Below are 12,748 nucleotides of genomic sequence, written 5' to 3'. Positions count from 1 at the left end.
TTCAGATGGTCACGCACAATCAAACTAAAATGAGGAGGAGCGCCATCATGCATAAACCACATATCTCTTCGGGTTTGCAATGGAACATGTTCCAAAAGTCCATTCAAATCGTTCTGAATGAATTCCAAATAACGTTCTCCATTCAATCGGTCCTGTAGAACGAATGGTCCTATAAGATGGTTTCCTATGATACCAGCCCAAACATTCACGTTGAATTTCCGTTGGTGTTTGGTTTGCAATATCCCATGGGGATTTTCTTCGGCCCATATATGGAGATTATGAGAGTTGATAACTCCATCTCTACTGAAACCTGCTTCATCAGTGAATAAAACTCGATTAATAAAAGTCATATCCTCTCTTTGCCTATCCATGAACCAATTGGCATATTCCAGTCGTGCTGGAAAATCTTGAGGTGTCATGGCATGTACCTTCTGGATGTGAAATGGGTGGAGCAGTTGTTCCCTAATTATTCTATGAATAGTGGACTTGGATGTATGGAACTGTTCTGATAGATTTCTGATGCTCATTGAAGGATCATCAGCGACGGCTTCCAAAATATTTTCCTCCAATACAACGGTACGTACAGTCCTAGGAGCGCCCTCACCACCTCGTTTTGGCAAAACTGTACCTACAATAATATCGAAATAAAACAACGTGCTCAAATTAATTATCAATTATTACATACCTGTCTTTCTCAAGCTGCGATCGACACGATATTTTCCACCTGATCATGTGCAGCCGTTTTTGTAGTTCATTCGTTTGCTTTCTATTAGTATAGTAAATATTTTTTCCGATGTGCGTTTTTTCAGCTGAATTTAGTTTCGTGTTAAAGAATTTCTCCCATAAAATTATAATTATCAGTGAAACTCCTCAACAGTTTAGCTGTGAAGAAGAATTTGAAACATTCGAATGTTGAGTTTCATGAGATTCAGATAACTGATCAACACGAAACGTGATTATTCCACACGTATTATGTACATACAAAATATGGAATGAATTCGATATTCCATAGTAGAGTAGCTTGTTAGTTTAAAAACACCACGAATCTACAGAACTTGATATTTCTTTTGAAAAAATATCTGCTATCACAATTGTGACTTAAACTTCCATATAGGTACTGTACTTTTTGTTTACGACTTCATTTCAGCATACTTTGTATTATTCCTGTTATAAATGTTGTTGAATTAACGTTATCATTATTATTTCTGCTTTGATAATTATTCATTTCAAATAATGGTGGATGAGCGGGTTTGATGTCGTCGAGTAGAACTACATTTTTATCAAGACTCGTTGCTCCGATCGACTTTCCACACGAGTACTTTTATTCATAAAATTGTCCAAGTAACCTTATTTTGTTAAAAAATATTGAAAAATATCTGTCATTTCAAAGTTTTGGGGTGTGGACCATCGGGGGTAGTCCGTTCCTGACTTTGTAGCAAAACAACTGACTCCTGCATGAAAGCTCATCGACGGAATTCATTTGTTTAGTCAATTACCAAAATTTGGATGATTTTGAATATTCACTTGAAAAGTTATCAAAGAAAAACATTTTTCATTTTGTAACTTCGAGGGCCCGTAACTTGGTTACGAAGACTTTTAGGAAAAAAAGTTATATAAAGTACTGGTGATATTTTGACCCCATCTATACATTCCCGAGAGGAAAAGAGGAAGTCCAGGGACACCCTGTATAAATCAGCTAGTGTTGCCAACCTCACGAGGCGAAATGTTGCACTTTGCGTGCGGCTAATTCAAAAGTTACAATTTTCTGTTGAATTTTACATTGTTAGGCATAATCTGTTACAATTCAGATTCAGATTTCTCGAGCAGCAACAACACTGATGTGTAATTACACTTGATGAGTCTAAATGCTTCCCAGAGAGTGGATGTTGGTGGATGTGGATGTTTGCTACAGCTAACCTTGAGAAAACATAGTTGTCCTTCCAGAGATCGACGACTCATAGAATACCTTGAAATATGAGAGGTTTTCCTCGTAATCTTCCCGTTAGCATCAACAAAAATGATATTTTTTGTTGTAACTGGTAGCTTGGCTGGCTATATCCTATCTATATTGAAAACTATAAGCATATTAAAACAGTCTATTGAATGCGGTTCCCACCCCACTCAAACCCCACTAACCAGCCAATAGGGGCTTATATTAACACACTTCATTCATAATTTGAAAAGCAAATGTTTGTTTTAGCTCCAGCACACAGTCAAAGGTGACCCACTTCTACTAATTACTCTCAGCTGCTGGACCGAAAGTGCGGGTATATCCGACAAAAATTAATCGAAAATTCTTCCTGGGTGGCAAATTAGCAATACTGTTGTGAAGTCGCGGTTTGACAATGGATCAATACAGTGCATTTCCGGTTTGGGTGACGCTTATATTTTTCCGCCCCTATGAACCGTTTCCGCCCCTGGAAATTTTGTTGAAAACTTTCATTGTCCTTTGCAACTTTCTCGAAGATTGACACGCACATTCGGTTGCGGGTTTGTCAACTATCGAGCATAGTAATGGTAGATTTATAATATATCGAAGTTATCGAATAGCAATTTGATGTAATTGGTTTGTATTTCCCAAGACGGTATGGAGTAGGTAATTGATTTCAGATATATTGATCGGCTAATGAAGCTTGAAATACTGAGTGATGCAATGGGAAAATTATCAACTCGAGCAAACGGCTTCTTCTCATTGAAGGAAAATGAGGACTATTATAATTCCAAGTCATGCATCAAGCAAAAGAGGTTAAAGAAATGGGTTCTGATGGGTTTTCCGGCGTCCAGGTGTTTTACGAACGACAATCCTCAAAAGTCGAAACTTTGGTCAACCGAGGATTAACGAGGTCTTACATTTTAACGAACTATCTATAGCATGAGTGACAAAGGAGGTCATGGTTTTTGAATCATTACTTTTTGATTGAAATATGTGCTCAAAACTAACGTATTCCTGATCCAACAGTAGTTTCGACCCGCTGTAGGTTCCATCAGTGGTGCTATGCTTAACCACAAAGACCTAATTTTCTTTGAATGACACGCTCAATTGAGTATCTAATTTGTTGCCTATTCATTACTTGCTGCGTCAAGACTTTTTGGCATGTGAAATTTCAAAAAACAAATTGAAAGATGTAAGTATTATAAATGTTATTCGCGCCCGTTAAGTTAATCATCGAAAATTCAAAGACCTTCTTGAAGAATTACAAGCTATAATTATAGCGATGTTATCTTACATACGGCCATCAGGTGGTTAAGCAAGTGGGCAAACGCTCTTAGAGTGCCTTCACATTAGGTCGCGCGGTTGCCGCGCGAATTCCATACTTAAAAGTGACGCGCGGTTGTTGTGCGACCTAATGTGAAGCGCCCCGGCGCTGACACCCATATTGTCCTGTATGGCCCTTGGCCAGAAAAGTGTGACGACCGCTGTTCTAGACGCTCGAATAAACGAAAATCCACGGAAAAAAATTTTCCTGTGATTATTTTATCAGATATACCTTAGTTAATTAACTAATTTTTACAAGTTTTGAATTTACATAAAAACCCTTATAATTTTTAAACTAAAAACCTCAAATTTTATTAACTCTTTGGAGCTTTTCTTGAAAGCCTTCAAAAAAGATTCCCGTTGGAAGCTACATAAAAATTATTTGTCATAACTTTTTTGGGGGGATTTTTATCAGTGATGAATATTATGATTTTCAAAAACAAAATTGTTTCTTAAAAAATTTTTCATTGCTTAAAAACGCCTTTGTTGATTAACAATTTTTTTGCTGCTAAATATGAATATTTAGAAACGATTTTTTCAAAATCATAATTTCTATTTCTCTTTGATATTCTTTGATTTCCTGAAAAACAAACCGTTTTTTAATTTATATTTTCTTGATTTATTTAATAAAGAATTTGTTTTGAACAAATTCATTTTTACGATATATTTTTTTTGTTACTACCAAAAAAACAAAAACTACCATGTGTCACTTTTTGTGCAAAAAATTTTCTCTATATTTTACAAATGTTTTGATTTTTTTTCACACAAAAAGTGACACATGGTTTTCTGTTTTTTTTTTGTAGTATTAAAAAATATACAGTGATGATTTTGCTATTCATGATGAGTTTGCTATGTATACATGAAGTGATGACAATTAACCGAACTTGTTTTTTAAAATAAAGGGGATATCTGTCAAAAATAAGCAAAACGTTAACTTTATCCTAGTTGCATAAAATTTGGCATATGGATATAAAATTGCCGTAGACACAACTTTTGCAAGTACCTTTTTGTTAAATTCGATTTAGAAATGCACTTATTCAATTTTTTTCAAAAAAAAAAGTTGAATTTGACAAACACTGAACGTCAGTGGGTCGCAGTTGGCCGCATCATTTTAAGTTAAATTTAAAACACAAACAAGTGCCGAAGTTAAAGTTTCCCATATGGTGCGCACTGTATATCGTAAAAATTAATTTGTTTGAAACGGATTCTTTATTAGATAAATGAAAAATATATATAAATTAAAAAAAGTTTTTTTCAGAATATCAGAGAGAAATAGAAATTATGAACAATACATTTGTTCATAACAATTATTGTAACAAATAGAGCTAAAAATTATGAAAAATCATTTTTATGTAACTTTGAATAATAAGAATGCGAATAAATTTTAACATTAAAAAAAATTTTTTTCATTGCTTCAATTGGATTTTTCACTTTTCAACGACTTTCATTATTAATAACAGAGTGGAAAATAAAAATTTTTCAATTTTTCCAACGGGAATCTTATTTGAAAGCTTTCCAGAAAAGCTCTAAGAAATGAACAAAATTTGAGGTTTTCAGTTAAAAAGTTATCAAGGTTTTTATATAAATTTCAAAATTGTAAAAATTAGTTAATTAACTAACGTATATCTAATAAAATAATCACGGGAAAAAATTTCCATGGGTTTTCGTTTATTCAAGTGTCTAGAAGGTATATATATGAATTTATTTTTTCCTAATAATGGTATTTAATGGGTTAAAATAATTTGTATTATGCAAAGGTCCGTATGGGCCTCCTCCTCGTTAACGACCTTTTTTCAAATTTCGGATATCTTTAATGTTTCCCGAGATATTTGCAAAAAACCAAACCTCCCCTTTTTTTACTAAATTGTTTATAACTGTGGCAATTCTGCGAGCTCGTCTTGAGATTTCTCAAAAAGTTGCTAGGAATCGAATGAGCCCTGGATCATAATTTTCAGTGCCCTTGGACAGAAGTTCCAAAAAAAGGATTTTGTGACCCAGACTAGTACTACTCATAATAGAAACCGAGTCTATTCCTTTTTACCTCCACACCTGCAAACAGATACCCCAATGCCACAACAGCATTTTCGGTTATACCAATTTCTCCAAATAGACAGACGGATCACTCTATTGAAATCGAAGCGCACAGCTCGTAGAGTGAAAATTGATGAATATTGTTCGTGGGCAAACAACATACGCCTGCAGCGTACTTTCTGGCTGTATATGTATTACCGCACCCTTATTTGCTAATCCATTATCAATTTCCATCACGTTGTGTACAATAACCGCGATAAAATAAAGTGATTCATGACTTTGCCATTGAACTGTAATATTCATAAACGCGTGTGGAGTTTGAAAAAAAGGAATGCACGAAATGTTATGGTCATTGATGATTAATTATTGTTACTGCTCACAATAATTGTAATAAGCTATTGTTCCAAATAACTTCGGAATGAGCTTGATCCAGTGATCCACCCACAAGGTACGTTGTTTCATTTTATCCGATGGAATTTATCATAATTGAATGAAAATGAAAGATATAGAAATCATTCCAATAGAGATCAAACGTAAATAACTACCGGTGATATTCCACCGAAAATTAAACTATTCAGAAATAGAACAAACTATGATTGCTAAAAACCTGCAGGATAATCATCATAATTAATTCTTGATTATTACAAAATTCGATAAGATTCCAAGTTTTATCAAAATTCCGACTTTGAAACCGGAATTTAATGAAATCCTAAGTTTGAATTGAAATTTCAGAAATTTCGAATTTAATAAAAATCCAAACTTGAAGTTGGAGTTACAGAAAATTTCAAGTTAGAAATCTGGATTCATTAAAATTCGAGTACAAAGTCGAAATTCGATAAAATTCCTAGTTGAAAGTGGGATTTCGGAATCTCCGAATTTGATAAAATTCCAAACTCAAAGGCGGAGTTACGAAAAATTCCAAGTTTGAAATCTGGATTAATTGAAATTTTGAGTTGAAAGTTGAAATTTGATAAAATTCCTAGTTTAAAGTCGAAGTTCAACAAAATTCGTAATTCAAAATCGGAATTCAATGAAATTTCAAGTTCAAATTGAAATTTCAGGAATTTCCAATTCATTAAAATTCCAATCTTGGAATCGGAGTTACAAAAAATTTCAAGTTTGAAATCTCGATTCATTAAAACTTCGAAGTTCGAAGTCGAAATTTGATAAAATTCCTACTTTGAAGTCAAAATTCGAAAAATTCCAAGTTTTATGTGGCATTTCAGAATTTCCAAATTTGATGAAATTCCAAACTTAAAGTCGGAGTTACAAAAAATTACAAGTTTGAAATCATTGTATTGATTGAAAATTTTGAGTTTAAGGTCGGAATTTGTTAAAATTCCTAGTTTAAAGTCGAAGATCAACAAATCTTTTAATTTTAAACCGAAATTCAATTGGGATTTCAGAACGTCCGGATTTGATAAAATTCCAAACTTAAAGTCGTAATTACAAAAAAATTCTAGGTGTAATGTCTAGTTTCATCAAAATTTCGTATTTGATGTTGAAATGCAATAAATTTCCTAGTTTTAAGTCCAAATTCAACAAAATTTCAAGTTCAAAGTAGAATTTAAGAAATTCGGAATTTGATAAAATTCCAAACTTGAAAGCGGAGTAAAGAAATTACAAGTTTGATGTCTGTATTCATAAAAATTTTCAATTTTAAATCTGACACAGGTTTGGTATTCAATTCAGCAAGAACTCTACAAGATGACTCTGATAAGATGGTGAATTTGATCAATTCAATCCTTGGTAAATGATGCCTATACAGTCAAAACTCATGATCTTGTACAAAATCGAAACGATGTCATTATCAGGCAATTCCCTCACCCAATATCATTGAAATAAATAAGTGAATTGTTCAATCTATCTGGTGAAGAAATATATATTGGTGATCCTTCCTGAACTGCTATAAATACAATAAATAGAGCCTTCAAAACATTTTTCATATTCTCCAGGATAGGTTTATTTCGGATATTGAAAAATATTTCGGAAGTAAGCGACAAAATACAGATGATCATCAACTTTTCGATGTTCAACTTAACAACAGAATACTTTTATAGAAGACGCTCAGCATGGAACACGAACCATGAACTATTTTGACAGATGACAAAGTTAAGGGTGATAATTCTCAACCTAAGAATTCCGTCCAATTGTTATTGTTTGTGAATATGGTGAAATAAAGCTAGCTCAGTTGAAATTTTGGTTTAACAACCTGTCAAGATGGCATCTGATAATTTCTCAACGTAAATAAACTTATGTTTCGAATAATTTTATTGAATTCACCTCCAAAAATGAAATTGAATACCTTTGACACAGAATATAGGTCACAGAACCTCAACCTCTCAACATCAAAGTGCTGCCATACGAATGTCTCATCTTTAAAAGGTATTCTTCGAGGTATTCTGGGACACACACCGAACACTTTTCAAGAGCTCTTTCATTATGAGAACAGCTTTCCCGAGTTGCTTCTATATCCGGTCTCCGATTTCATCTCGCATTCAAATTAGCTTTTATTAAGTTCGGAACCCATTATCGCCGAGTGCACGGTTTCCCACATCCACATTTTCTACCCAAAGATCCACTGGGAATTACTAACGAAAAGGTCAGATGAAGCTCATCTCGCAAACAATAACATTTGACCGTGTCATGAGATACGATTTCAACAACCGTGATGCTGTGCACTTTCCTTCATAGATGAGGAGTAAGCGATGAATATTTAGGTTCCATTTTTAGCAAGCGAAGGCATACAATTGAAAATAACACAAAGAAATCAAATTTGAATTTTATTCGAATTGAACATATTCATAATCATAAAAAAACGATTTATCACCAACAGGAATACCCAGTTACAAGAAATGCTATTATTACGGAGTATATATGAAATAAATATTAAAAATAATGGAATATAGAAATGTACAAAAGTAAATGCTAAAACAAAGTATACTTATATAAAATATTCGTATACATAGAATTTCAAAAGAAGAATATCTATTATGATTAAATTTAGTAGTGATTATACAATGTGTTAAAACAACAATAAAATTAAAATAAATACAACAATAAAACTTAATTGGCGCTCCGGGCCGACTTCATTGATTCCAGTGGCGCATTTGCTTTTTCAGCTGCAGGAAAACCCGGAAAAACCTGCAGCACCACATCATCTGAAGATCTTGATCTAACAATGTCCTCTCTCTCATAAAACAAAATATAGGGTGTCTCCAGAGGCTCCAATAAATTCAATGCATCGCCAGAACACTTCGTGACACGACTATCGTCAAACTTAAACCAGTCCTTTCTTCTTTGACCAAGGCGTAATAATAACCACATTCAACGCCAGAACCACAGTGAACAATGACTGCATGAATATTATAACAGTGGTCTGCTAGGTTGAAATGTTCATCTATTTCGAACCTTCCAAAGAGTTTCTTGCTTCCGTTAGAGGTTGAGTCTTGTTTGAAAATCATCAGTGTTATTATTAGATTGACTGGTGCCTCAGCTATACTTGTTTCCTTATAACAGTCAGTTAGTTTGGCGCATGTTTGACAATACAGTCGATCATCACCTGTTAAAAATTCCATTTTCAGATGATTTAACAATAAGCTTTGCACGGACTGGTAATTAGTCGTATTAGGAAAAGCTAGATGAAGTTCCAGAAATTCACATAAGTTTTCAGTACTTCTTGAACATTTACCACAAAGTAAACAAGTGAGGATTTTTTCAGCAAAAGATTTACAAACACAAGACGGGATGGGTTGTACGGAATCATTCAGTCCAGAGCGGCTGGGAGTATTGATTTTGCTATTGTTTTGCTCACGAAGAGTATTCAAAAAGAATGAAATATTGTATTTATAGTATTATTAGAAGTGATTGTGGATACATGATACCAAGGCGTTCAGAGAATCGAAATGAATATCGCAATGTTCACAGATTTTATTGAAGCTACTGCACATAAAATTCAATGGTGATCGTAGCATAACATTTGTGCGCGATGCTTCGCAATAGAATTTCAAATTGTGTCGACCTTCACTTCTTGGTACTAAGAAATTGATCTCGCGTAAAAGAACCGTACTGTCAATATTGTTGTTTAGTAATTTATGCAGGAATTTTATATCATTGATGACTCTCCTATTTTCCAGAGATGTCATATCAAATCGTATCAACAAAACGTTATAATCGATGCCTCTCGTGGGGTATTGCCAATCAACTTTTAGACATAAGTATTTTAGGAACTTATGGAACTTATGGAACTTTTTTGGTAGTCGTAAACTGGATTCCATAACACAGAGCCATACTCTTACTTAGATCTGGCATACGCAAAATATAGACATTTTAAGATAGCAATACTTTTGAAGTTTCTGCCATTTCTATAAATGAATCCAAGCATCCTATTTGCATCAGCAGTCATATTCCTTATATGGGTTGTAAATATTAATTTATTTTCGTATGTTATACCAAGATTTGAAATCCGTGAAAAAATCTATAAAAATTTAAATCAAAATACTGTCAAAAAATTAAAGGCAAACAAATTTTGGAAAAAAAGTTGATATATCATGATGAGATCATTATATACAGGGTGATTCAAAAGTACTTTGACAAACATCAGGAGGTGATTCCTCACAATATTCTAATATGAATTGTCCAAATAAATAAATGAATGTCCGGAAACGCTTCGTTTCTAAGATACAGGATGTTGAAGTTTTATTTTTATTTTCGTTTTTTTCAAATAACTTTTGAAATACTGAACTTAATTAAACAAAACTAGGTATTAGGAGGTTTTTGAGGTGTCGAATTCGAACCTGATGTTCTTATTGCTCTTACTCGTAGGGGGCGCCACCTACACGTCTTTTTCTTTTTTAAAGATTCATAACTTTTTTGGGCGTACTTCTAGCACATTTTTTCAGTAAAAAAATCAATTCCTCTATCATTTCTACGTAAATAAGCTACCCATGTTACTAGTCGCTGTAAGGAACCGTTTTCTAAATATTTGGACTTGAAAACTTCAAGTCGATTATTTGATAATTTGATGCATGTTGAAGTTATTACGAATATTTTGCTTTTTTCACAAGAATGCTTTGGAACTGAGTTTGACGTTTTACTCGTTTGAAGAGGTCATTACTGTTGGGTACGTTCCTTTATGACATCCTTAAACAAATAGTTAGTTTTGTATCAAGGGTGCATAATCAGTATTTGTTTTAATAAAATTTGCAAGAAATGTTAACATTTTATTTCAGGAAATTTTGAATATGTAGAATAAACTAAAATAAACGAAACTGAATTGTATTCAAATAAATTGTTGGAAGTGTCCACCTTCAGCGAAGATACAGGCAGTCAGTCGTCTAGTCAATGAATCTCGTACCCGCTCAAAAATTATTGGTGTGTTTCTTATTGTTTCACAGGCGTCTACTATTCGGTTTCTTACTACTGGAGTCTTATAAACTAGTGACTTCAAATGTCCCCAAAAATAAAATTCTATCGGGTTTAGATCTGGGGATCTTAGTGCCCACGCCTGGTTAGGTTCTTCTACACCCCTACCGATCCATCGATTTGGAAAGACTATGTTAAGGAATTCCCTGGCTACAACGCTAAAATGGCCGGAGCGCCATCATGCATAAACCACATGCGGATACGAATTTCTAATGGTACATTCTGAAGTAGTCCCGGCAATTCATTTTCTAAAAAGTGTCTGTAAGTTGCGCCATTCAGTCGGAGCGGAAGAAAGAAAGGACCTATCAAGTAATTATCAATTATTGCCGCCCATACATTTACAGAAAATTGATACTGATAATGCCTTTCACTAACTGCGTGCGGTTTTTCGAGAGCCCAAACATGGTTGTTATGAAAGTTTGTGATAGCATTTCGGAAGAAGTTTGCCTCGTCCGTGAAGAGTACATATCTTAAATATTGAGGATTTCCAGCCAATTTTCTCAAAAACCATTGACACATAGTAATGCGTTGGGGAAAGTCTCGTGGCAAAAGAGCTTGTATCCTTTGAATATGGTATGGATAAAACTGTTGATCGTGGATAATTCTCCAAACTGTGGACTGAGTAGAATTGACAGCTTCAGCAATTACTCTTGTGCTTATTTCTGGATTCTCCTCGAGAGCGTTCAAAACAGCTTTTTCCAATTCTGTTCCAATTCTGTTCGGACTGCTTGTGGTCTTCCAATAATATCAGCTGCCCTCTTAAAGCTACCTGTTTCTGCCAAACGACGGTGGAGACTAGCAAATGTTGGAGCTGAAGGCAGTACTCGATTAGGAAATCACTCCTGGTAAATACGTCTTGCTTTGCGCGCATTGCCACCCGCAAGGCCATAAACGAAATGCATATCGGCTAAATGAGCATTATTGTTTAAATAATCCATTTTTTCAAAATGAGTGTTTTCTACTTCTACTTACGGAAACTTCAACAAAACGTCTAACTGTCACAAAATATGTAATTACCAAAACTACTCACAAACGTCAAATTTATTTCCAAAGCATTCTTGTGAAAAATACAAAATATTCGTAATAACTTCAACATGCATCGATTATCAAATAATCGACTTGAAGTTTTCAAGTCCAAATATTTAGAAAACGGTTGCTTACAGCGACTAGTAACGTGGGTAGCTTATTTACGTAGATATAATAGAGGAATTGATTTTTTTACTGAAAAAATGTGCTAGAAGTACGCCCAAAAAAGTTATGAATCTTTAAAAAAGAAAAAGACGTGTAGGTGGCGCCCCCTACGAGTAAGAGCAATAAGAACATCAGGTTCGAATTCGACACCTCAAAAACCTCCTATTACCTAGTTTCGTTTAATCAAGTTCAGTATTTCAAAAGTTATGTGAAAAAAAAACGAAAATAAAAATAAAACTTCAACATCCCGTATCTTGGAAACGAAGCGTTTCCGGACATTTATTTATTTGGACAATTCATATTAGAATATTGTGAGGAATCACCTCCTGAAGTTTGTCAAAGTACTTTTGAATCACCCTGTATAATTCAATTCCAGAAAAAATTAAAAAGCACTATTCCATTAGAAAATTTAAATATCAATCGAAGAAAAAATGTAAATAGTGGAATTTCATAGTTTGCTAATTTTTCTATTACCCTTGAATTCGTTTTTGACATTTACTTTCTAAAACAAATTTCATATTCAACTGCATTTTATTGTTTTATTTTCCAAGATATATTATTGTTGAATATCTTATTTCTGTTAATGTTTTTTATGATACTTTGTAGACAGTTATAGTACCTTATTATGAGCATGTATTGTTTCTTGGGACAATATACTTAATTGAATTGAAAAAATCGAAAGAAAATTCGTATTCCAACGGAAATGATGAATTTACAAAAACAGTTAGTTATCAAGATAGCAGGTGCTTGACAAACTGAAACAACCATTTATTTCCGAGTGTATTCAGCAGATTCTTTAACTTTCTTTTCTTCTTCTTCTTTAATTCATTGTAAAAAAGTTTTCTA

General features: G+C 33.6%; 1 protein-coding gene across 5 annotated transcripts in view; it reads left to right on the top strand.

The window, feature by feature from the left end:
* LOC141485298 (uncharacterized) overlaps positions 1-12,748 on the top strand; it is a 114,851-nt gene that overhangs the window by 87,309 nt on the left and 14,794 nt on the right. The gene's annotated exons all lie outside the window — the stretch shown is intronic.

Source organism: Leptinotarsa decemlineata, unplaced genomic scaffold, assembly GCF_025532065.1.
Source record: "Leptinotarsa decemlineata unplaced genomic scaffold, Ldec_3_MD MMD2_tig00026314_RagTag_RagTag, whole genome shotgun sequence".
Taxonomy (NCBI): domain Eukaryota; kingdom Metazoa; phylum Arthropoda; class Insecta; order Coleoptera; family Chrysomelidae; genus Leptinotarsa; species Leptinotarsa decemlineata.
This window is presented reverse-complemented; position numbering and strand designations above follow the sequence as displayed.